Consider the following 10000-nt stretch of genomic DNA (forward strand, 5'->3'; position numbering starts at 1 on the left):
GAAAAAAGTTAAAGTACAAACGTGCAAGCATACTAACCTAACCCTAGGTAAGGCATGTTAGAGCGAAAGACAGTAAACTCGAATGAGCCAAGAAAGAGCGGCGTGCGGGGCCGGTCGGAGCGCACACATCTCTCGGTGGCTGGCGGGCGAGAGAGTGCTGCGTCGCCGGCATCGGCGTCGAAAGAAGCCGAGCCGAAAAAAGTTAAAGTACAAACGTGCAAGCATACTAACCTAACCCTAGGTAAGGCATGTTAGAGCGAAAGACAGTAAACTCGAATGAGCCAAGAAAGAGCGGCGTGCGGGGCCGGTCGGAGCGCACACATCTCTCGGTGGCTGGCGGGCGAGAGAGTGCTGCGTCGCCGGCATCGGCGTCGAAAGAAGCCGAGCCGAAAAAAGTTAAAGTACAAACGTGCAAGCATACTAACCTAACCCTAGGTAAGGCATGTTAGAGCGAAAGACAGTTAACTCGAATGAGCCAAGAAAGAGCGGCGTGCGGGGCCGGTCGGAGCGCACACATCTCTTGGTGGCTGGCGGGCGAGAGAGTGCTGCGTCGCCGGCATCGGCGTCAAAAGAAGCCGAGCCGAAAAAAGTTAAAGTACAAACGTGCAAGCATACTAACCTAACCCTAGGTAAGGCATGTTAGAGCGAAAGACAGTAAACTCGAATGAGCCAAGAAAGAGCGGCGTGCGGGGCCGGTCGGAGCGCACACATCTCTCGGTGGCTGGCGGGCGAGAGAGTGCTGCGTCGCCGGCATCGGCGTCGAAAGAATCCGAGCCGAAAAAAGTTAAAGTACAAACGTGCAAGCATACTAACCTAACCCTAGGTAAGGCATGTTAGAGCGAAAGACAGTAAACTCGAATGAGCCAAGAAAGAAGCCGAGCCGAAAAAAGTTAAAGTACAAACGTGCAAGCATACTAACCTAACCCTAGGTAAGGCATGTTAGAGCGAAAGACAGTAAACTCTAATGAGCCAAGAAAGAGCGGCGTGCGGGGCCGGTCGGAGCGCACACATCTCTCGGTGGCTGGCGGGCGAGAGAGTGCTGCGTCGCCGGCATCGGCGTCGAAAGAAGCCGAGCCGAAAAAAGTTAAAGTACAAACGTGCAAGCATACTAACCTAACCCTAGGTAAGGCATGTTAGAGCGAAAGACAGTAAACTCGAATGAGCCAAGAAAGAGCGGCGTGCGGGGCCGGTCGGAGCGCACACATCTCTCGGTGGCTGGCGGGCGAGAGAGTGCTGCGTCGCCGGCATCGGCGTCGAAAGAAGCCGAGCCGAAAAAAGTTAAAGTACAAACGTGCAAGCATACTAACCTAACCCTAGGTAAGGCATGTTAGAGCGAAAGACAGTAAACTCGAATGAGCCAAGAAAGAAGCCGAGCCGAAAAAAGTTAAAGTACAAACGTGCAAGCATACTAACCTAACCCTAGGTAAGGCATGTTAGAGCGAAAGACAGTAAACTCGAATGAGCCAAGAAAGAGCGGCGTGCGGGGCCGGTCGGAGCGCACACATCTCTCGGTGGCTGGCGGGCGAGAGAGTGCTGCGTCGCCGGCATCGGCGTCGAAAGAAGCCGAGCCGAAAAAAGTTAAAGTACAAACGTGCAAGCATACTAACCTAACCCTAGGTAAGGCATGTTAGAGCGAAAGACAGTAAACTCGAATGAGCCAAGAAAGAGCGGCGTGCGGGGCCGGTCGGAGCGCACACATCTCTCGGTGGCTGGCGGGCGAGAGAGTGCTGCGTCGCCGGCATCGGCGTCGAAAGAAGCCGAGCCGAAAAAAGTTAAAGTACAAACGTGCAAGCATACTAACCTAACCCTAGGTAAGGCATGTTAGAGCGAAAGACAGTAAACTCGAATGAGCCAAGAAAGAAGCCGAGCCGAAAAAAGTTAAAGTACAAACGTGCAAGCATACTAACCTAACCCTAGGTAAGGCATGTTAGAGCGAAAGACAGTAAACTCGAATGAGCCAAGAAAGAGCGGCGTGCGGGGCCGGTCGGAGCGCACACATCTCTCGGTGGCTGGCGGGCGAGAGAGTGCTGCGTCGCCGGCATCGGCGTCGAAAGAAGCCGAGCCGAAAAAAGTTAAAGTACAAACGTGCAAGCATACTAACCTAACCCTAGGTAAGGCATGTTAGAGCGAAAGACAGTAAACTCGAATGAGCCAAGAAAGAGCGGCGTGCGGGGCCGGTCGGAGCGCACACATCTCTCGGTGGCTGGCGGGCGAGAGAGTGCTGCGTCGCCGGCATCGGCGTCGAAAGAAGCCGAGCCGAAAAAAGTTAAAGTACAAACGTGCAAGCATACTAACCTAACCCTAGGTAAGGCATGTTAGAGCGAAAGACAGTAAACTCGAATGAGCCAAGAAAGAGCGGCGTGCGGGGCCGGTCGGAGCGCACACATCTCTTGGTGGCTGGCGGGCGAGAGAGTGCTGCGTCGCCGGCATCGGCGTCAAAAGAAGCCGAGCCGAAAAAAGTTAAAGTACAAACGTGCAAGCATACTAACCTAACCCTAGGTAAGGCATGTTAGAGCGAAAGACAGTAAACTCGAATGAGCCAAGAAAGAGCGGCGTGCGGGGCCGGTCGGAGCGCACACATCTCTCGGTGGCTGGCGGGCGAGAGAGTGCTGCGTCGCCGGCATCGGCGTCGAAAGAATCCGAGCCGAAAAAAGTTAAAGTACAAACGTGCAAGCATACTAACCTAACCCTAGGTAAGGCATGTTAGAGCGAAAGACAGTAAACTCGAATGAGCCAAGAAAGAAGCCGAGCCGAAAAAAGTTAAAGTACAAACGTGCAAGCATACTAACCTAACCCTAGGTAAGGCATGTTAGAGCGAAAGACAGTAAACTCGAATGAGCCAAGAAAGAGCGGCGTGCGGGGCCGGTCGGAGCGCACACATCTCTCGGTGGCTGGCGGGCGAGAGAGTGCTGCGTCGCCGGCATCGGCGTCGAAAGAAGCCGAGCCGAAAAAAGTTAAAGTACAAACGTGCAAGCATACTAACCTAACCCTAGGTAAGGCATGTTAGAGCGAAAGACAGTAAACTCGAATGAGCCAAGAAAGAGCGGCGTGCGGGGCCGGTCGGAGCGCACACATCTCTCGGTGGCTGGCGGGCGAGAGAGTGCTGCGTCGCCGGCATCGGCGTCGAAAGAAGCCGAGCCGAAAAAAGTTAAAGTACAAACGTGCAAGCATACTAACCTAACCCTAGGTAAGGCATGTTAGAGCGAAAGACAGTAAACTCGAATGAGCCAAGAAAGAAGCCGAGCCGAAAAAAGTTAAAGTACAAACGTGCAAGCATACTAACCTAACCCTAGGTAAGGCATGTTAGAGCGAAAGACAGTAAACTCGAATGAGCCAAGAAAGAGCGGCGTGCGGGGCCGGTCGGAGCGCACACATCTCTCGGTGGCTGGCGGGCGAGAGAGTGCTGCGTCGCCGGCATCGGCGTCGAAAGAAGCCGAGCCGAAAAAAGTTAAAGTACAAACGTGCAAGCATACTAACCTAACCCTAGGTAAGGCATGTTAGAGCGAAAGACAGTAAACTCGAATGAGCCAAGAAAGAGCGGCGTGCGGGGCCGGTCGGAGCGCACACATCTCTCGGTGGCTGGCGGGCGAGAGAGTGCTGCGTCGCCGGCATCGGCGTCGAAAGAAGCCGAGCCGAAAAAAGTTAAAGTACAAACGTGCAAGCATACTAACCTAACCCTAGGTAAGGCATGTTAGAGCGAAAGACAGTAAACTCGAATGAGCCAAGAAAGAAGCCGAGCCGAAAAAAGTTAAAGTACAAACGTGCAAGCATACTAACCTAACCCTAGGTAAGGCATGTTAGAGCGAAAGACAGTAAACTCGAATGAGCCAAGAAAGAGCGGCGTGCGGGGCCGGTCGGAGCGCACACATCTCTCGGTGGCTGGCGGGCGAGAGAGTGCTGCGTCGCCGTCATCGGCGTCGAAAGAAGCCGAGCCGAAAAAAGTTAAAGTACAAACGTGCAAGCATACTAACCTAACCCTAGGTAAGGCATGTTAGAGCGAAAGACAGTAAACTCGAATGAGCCAAGAAAGAGCGGCGTGCGGGGCCGGTCGGAGCGCACACATCTCTCGGTGGCTGGCGGGCGAGAGAGTGCTGCGTCGCCGGCATCGGCGTCGAAAGAAGCCGAGCCGAAAAAAGTTAAAGTACAAACGTGCAAGCATACTAACCTAACCCTAGGTAAGGCATGTTAGAGCGAAAGACAGTAAACTCGAATGAGCCAAGAAAGAGCGGCGTGCGGGGCCGGTCGGAGCGCACACATCTCTCGGTGGCTGGCGGGCGAGAGAGTGCTGCGTCGCCGGCATCGGCGTCGAAAGAAGCCGAGCCGAAAAAAGTTAAAGTACAAACGTGCAAGCATACTAACCTAACCCTAGGTAAGGCATGTTAGAGCGAAAGACAGTAAACTCGAATGAGCCAAGAAAGAGCGGCGTGAGGGGCCGGTCGGAGCGCACACATCTCTCGGTGGCTGGCGGGCGAGAGAGTGCTGCGTCGCCGGCATCGGCGTCGAAAGAAGCCGAGCCGAAAAAAGTTAAAGTACAAACGTGCAAGCATACTAACCTAACCCTAGGTAAGGCATGTTAGAGCGAAAGACAGTAAACTCGAATGAGCCAAGAAAGAAGCCGAGCCGAAAAAAGTTAAAGTACAAACGTGCAAGCATACTAACCTAACCCTAGGTAAGGCATGTTAGAGCGAAAGACAGTAAACTCGAATGAGCCAAGAAAGAGCGGAGTGCGGGGCCGGTCGGAGCGCACACATCTCTCGGTGGCTGGCGGGCGAGAGAGTGCTGCGTCGCCGGCATCGGCGTCGAAAGAAGCCGAGCCGAAAAAAGTTAAAGTACAAACGTGCAAGCATACTAACCTAACCCTAGGTAAGGCATGTTAGAGCGAAAGACAGTAAACTCGAATGAGCCAAGAAAGAGCGGCGTGCGGGGCCGGTCGGAGCGCACACATCTCTCGGTGGCTGGCGGGCGAGAGAGTGCTGCGTCGCCGGCATCGGCGTCGAAAGAAGCCGAGCCGAAAAAAGTTAAAGTACAAACGTGCAAGCATACTAACCTAACCCTAGGTAAGGCATGTTAGAGCGAAAGACAGTAAACTCGAATGAGCCAAGAAAGAGCGGCGTGCGGGGCCGGTCGGAGCGCACACATCTCTCGGTGGCTGGCGGGCGAGAGAGTGCTGCGTCGCCGGCATCGGCGTCGAAAGAAGCCGAGCCGAAAAAAGTTAAAGTACAAACGTGCAAGCATACTAACCTAACCCTAGGTAAGGCATGTTAGAGCGAAAGACAGTAAACTCGAATGAGCCAAGAAAGAGCGGCGTGCGGGGCCGGTCGGAGCGCACACATCTCTCGGTGGCTGGCGGGCGAGAGAGTGCTGCGTCGCCGGCATCGGCGTCGAAAGAAGCCGAGCCGAAAAAAGTTAAAGTACAAACGTGCAAGCATACTAACCTAACCCTAGGTAAGGCATGTTAGAGCGAAAGACAGTAAACTCGAATGAGCCAAGAAAGAAGCCGAGCCGAAAAAAGTTAAAGTACAAACGTGCAAGCATACTAACCTAACCCTAGGTAAGGCATGTTAGAGCGAAAGACAGTAAACTCGAATGAGCCAAGAAAGAGCGGAGTGCGGGGCCGGTCGGAGCGCACACATCTCTCGGTGGCTGGCGGGCGAGAGAGTGCTGCGTCGCCGGCATCGGCGTCGAAAGAAGCCGAGCCGAAAAAAGTTAAAGTACAAACGTGCAAGCATACTAACCTAACCCTAGGTAAGGCATGTTAGAGCGAAAGACAGTAAACTCGAATGAGCCAAGAAAGAGCGGCGTGCGGGGCCGGTCGGAGCGCACACATCTCTCGGTGGCTGGCGGGCGAGAGAGTGCTGCGTCGCCGGCATCGGCGTCGAAAGAAGCCGAGCCGAAAAAAGTTAAAGTACAAACGTGCAAGCATACTAACCTAACCCTAGGTAAGGCATGTTAGAGCGAAAGACAGTAAACTCGAATGAGCCAAGAAAGAGCGGCGTGCGGGGCCGGTCGGAGCGCACACATCTCTCGGTGGCTGGCGGGCGAGAGAGTGCTGCGTCGCCGGCATCGGCGTCGAAAGAAGCCGAGCCGAAAAAAGTTAAAGTACAAACGTGAAAGCATACTAACCTAACCCTAGGTAAGGCATGTTAGAGCGAAAGACAGTAAACTCGAATGAGCCAAGAAAGAGCGGCGTGCGGGGCCGGTCGGAGCGCACACATCTCTCGGTGGCTGGCGGGCGAGAGAGTGCTGCGTCGCCGGCATCGGCGTCGAAAGAAGCCGAGCCGAAAAAAGTTAAAGTACAAACGTGCAAGCATACTAACCTAACCCTAGGTAAGGCATGTTAGAGCGAAAGACAGTAAACTCGAATGAGCCAAGAAAGAAGCCGAGCCGAAAAAAGTTAAAGTACAAACGTGCAAGCATACTAACCTAACCCTAGGTAAGGCATGTTAGAGCGAAAGACAGTAAACTCGAATGAGCCAAGAAAGAGCGGCGTGCGGGGCCGGTCGGAGCGCACACATCTCTCGGTGGCTGGCGGGCGAGAGAGTGCTGCGTCGCCGGCATCGGCGTCGAAAGAAGCCGAGCCGAAAAAAGTTAAAGTACAAACGTGCAAGCATACTAACCTAACCCTAGGTAAGGCATGTTAGAGCGAAAGACAGTAAACTCGAATGAGCCAAGAAAGAGCGGCGTGCGGGGCCGGTCGGAGCGCACACATCTCTCGGTGGCTGGCGGGCGAGAGAGTGCTGCGTCGCCGGCATCGGCGTCGAAAGAAGCCGAGCCGAAAAAAGTTAAAGTACAAACGTGCAAGCATACTAACCTAACCCTAGGTAAGGCATGTTAGAGCGAAAGACAGTAAACTCGAATGAGCCAAGAAAGAAGCCGAGCCGAAAAAAGTTAAAGTACAAACGTGCAAGCATACTAACCTAACCCTAGGTAAGGCATCTTAGAGCGAAAGACAGTAAACTCGAATGAGCCAAGAAAGAGCGGCGTGCGGGGCCGGTCGGAGCGCACACATCTCTCGGTGGCTGGCGGGCGAGAGAGTGCTGCGTCGCCGGCATCGGCGTCGAAAGAAGCTGAGCCGAAAAAAGTTAAAGTACAAACGTGCAAGCATACTAACCTAACCCTAGGTACGGCATGTTAGAGCGAAAGACAGTAAACTCGAATGAGCCAAGAAAGAGCGGCGTGCGGGGCCGGTCGGAGCGCACACATCTCTCGGTGGCTGGCGGGCGAGAGAGTGCTGCGTCGCCGGCATCGGCGTCGAAAGAAGCCGAGCCGAAAAAAGTTAAAGTACAAACGTGCAAGCATACTAACCTAACCCTAGGTAAGGCATGTTAGAGCGAAAGACAGTAAACTCGAATGAGCCAAGAAAGAAGCCGAGCCGAAAAAAGTTAAAGTACAAACGTGCAAGCATACTAACCTAACCCTAGGTAAGGCATGTTAGAGCGAAAGACAGTAAACTCGAATGAGCCAAGAAAGAGCGGCGTGCGGGGCCGGTCGGAGCGCACACATCTCTCGGTGGCTGGCGGGCGAGAGAGTGCTGCGTCGCCGGCATCGGCGTCGAAAGAAGCTGAGCCGAAAAAAGTTAAAGTACAAACGTGCAAGCATACTAACCTAACCCTAGGTACGGCATGTTAGAGCGAAAGACAGTAAACTCGAATGAGCCAAGAAAGAGCGGCGTGCGGGGCCGGTCGGAGCGCACACATCTCTCGGTGGCTGGCGGGCGAGAGAGTGCTGCGTCGCCGGCATCGGCGTCGAAAGAAGCCGAGCCGAAAAAAGTTAAAGTACAAACGTGCAAGCATACTAACCTAACCCTAGGTAAGGCATGTTAGAGCGAAAGACAGTAAACTCCAATGAGCCAAGAAAGAGCGGCGTGCGGGGCCGGTCGGAGCGCACACATCTCTCGGTGGCTGGCGGGCGAGAGAGTGCTGCGTCGCCGGCATCGGCGTCGAAAGAAGCCGAGCCGAAAAAAGTTAAAGTACAAACGCGATGCTAATGAGCGAGCCGTTGTCTCGACTAATATGTAGGGGGCGTTCGATCGAGCGTCTGGCTTGAGCGCTTGTCGGCCTAGCAGAACGGTCGCATTGTTATGACCGGGTTTTAGGCACCGCTGCAGGCGGCCGGCAGAGCTCTTGTTTGTGCGAAACTGAATGGATCGAGCCCGAGAGAGGGCGAGCAAAGAAAAAACGCAAATCGCTCCGCCTGGCACTGCCGGCGAGAGCGTGGACGTCGCGGCCAGCGACTGTCGAAGCTGAGTACGGCCGCAGGCGATCGCCTCGGTCTTAAACGAATGCGACGAGCACGCGCCGGGCGGCCCAGCAAGGGCCGAGCGCAGCTGTCGCAGCTATCTGGTTGATTCTGCCAGTAGTGATATGCTTGTCTCAAAGATTAAGCCATGCAGGTGCAAGTACGAGTTCTCGTAAAGCGAAACTGCGAATGGCTCATTAAATCAGTATTGGTTTATTTGGTCTCGTGAGCGAAGTGGATAACTGTGGTAATTCTAGAGCTAATACATGCATTAAGCGCCGACTTCGGGAGGCGCGCTTTTATCAGATCAAAACCGACCGGGTTCGTCCTGTGACGTTTGATGACTCTGGATAACCACGCGGATCGTACGGTCTCTGCACCGACGACGTATCATTCAAGTGTCTGCCCTATCAACTGTCGAAGGTACGCTACGTGCCTACCTTTGTGATAACGGGTAACGGGGAATCAGGGTTCGATTCCGGAGAGGGAGCCTGAGAAACGGCTACCACATCCAAGGAAGGCAGCAGGCGCGCAAATTACCCATTCCCGACACGGGGAGGTAGTGACGAAAAATAACAATACAGGACTCTAACGAGGCCCTGTAATTGGAATGAGTACATCCTAAAACTCTTAACGAGTATCCATTGGAGGGCAAGTCTGGTACCAGCAGCCGCGGTAATTCCAGCTCCAACAGTGTATGCTAAAGTTGTTGCGGTTGAAAAGCTCGTAGTTGGATTTTGGGCGAGCGCCGCCGGTCCGTCGCAAGGCGTGTCACTGGTTGCGTTCGCCTCACCTTCGGTTCTCCGTCGGTGCTCTTGACTGAGTGTCGGCGGTGGCCGATAAGTTTACTTTGAAAAAATTGGAGTGTTCAAAGCAGGCTGTTCGCCTGCATAGTGTTGCATGGAATAATGGAATAGGACCTCGGTTCTATTTTGTTGGTTTTCGGAGCACGAGGTAATGATTAAGAGGGACAGACGGGGGCGTCCGTACTCTGCCGTTAGAGGTGAAATTCTTGGATCGGCGGAAGACGAACTACTGCGAAAGCATTCGCCAAGAATGTTTTCTTTAATCAAGAGCGAAAGTCAGAGGTTCGAAGACGATCAGATACCGTCCTAGTTCTGACTATAAACGATGCCAACTAGCGATCGGGAGGCGTTACCATGACGACCTTTCCGGCAGCTTCCGGGAAACCAAAGTCTTTGGGTTCCGGGGGAAGTATGGTTGCAAAGCTGAAACTTAAAGGAATTGACGGAAGGGCACCACCAGGAGTGGAGCCTGCGGCTTAATTTGACTCAACACGGGGAAACTCACCCGGCCCGGACACAGGTAGGATTGACAGATTGAGAGCTCTTTCTTGATTCTGTGGGTGGTGGTGCATGGCCGTTCTTAGTTGGTGGAGCGATTTGTCTGGTTAATTCCGATAACGAACGAGACTCTGGCATGCTAAATAGTTACGCGACCTTCTCGGTCGGCGTCTAACTTCTTAGAGGGACTAGTGGCGTTTAGCCACACGAGATTGAGCAATAACAGGTCTGTGATGCCCTTAGATGTCCGGGGCCGCACCCGCGCTACACTGAGTGAAGCAGCGAGTGTCTAACCTAGGCCGAAAGGTCCGGGTAACCCGTTGAACCTCATTCGTGATTGGGATAGGGACTTGCAATTGTTTCCCTTGAACGAGGAATTCCCAGTAAGCGCAAGTCATCAACTTGCGTTGATTACGTCCCTGCCCTTTGTACACACCGCCCGTCGCTACTACCGATTG

General features: G+C 53.7%; 1 non-coding gene across 1 annotated transcript in view; it reads left to right on the forward strand.

Moving 5' to 3' along the window:
• Positions 1–8336: 8336 nt before the first annotated feature.
• Positions 8337–10000, forward strand: part of LOC144430880 (small subunit ribosomal RNA) — a 1810-nt gene continuing 146 nt past the window's right edge. Inside the window, exon 1 of the ribosomal RNA XR_013479792.1 lies at positions 8337–10000. This exon is cut by the window's right edge and continues 146 nt beyond it. This is a non-coding gene — a ribosomal RNA (small subunit ribosomal RNA).

This window comes from Styela clava, chromosome 12 (assembly GCF_964204865.1).
Source record: "Styela clava chromosome 12, kaStyClav1.hap1.2, whole genome shotgun sequence".
Classification (NCBI taxonomy): Eukaryota; Metazoa; Chordata; class Ascidiacea; order Stolidobranchia; family Styelidae; genus Styela; species Styela clava.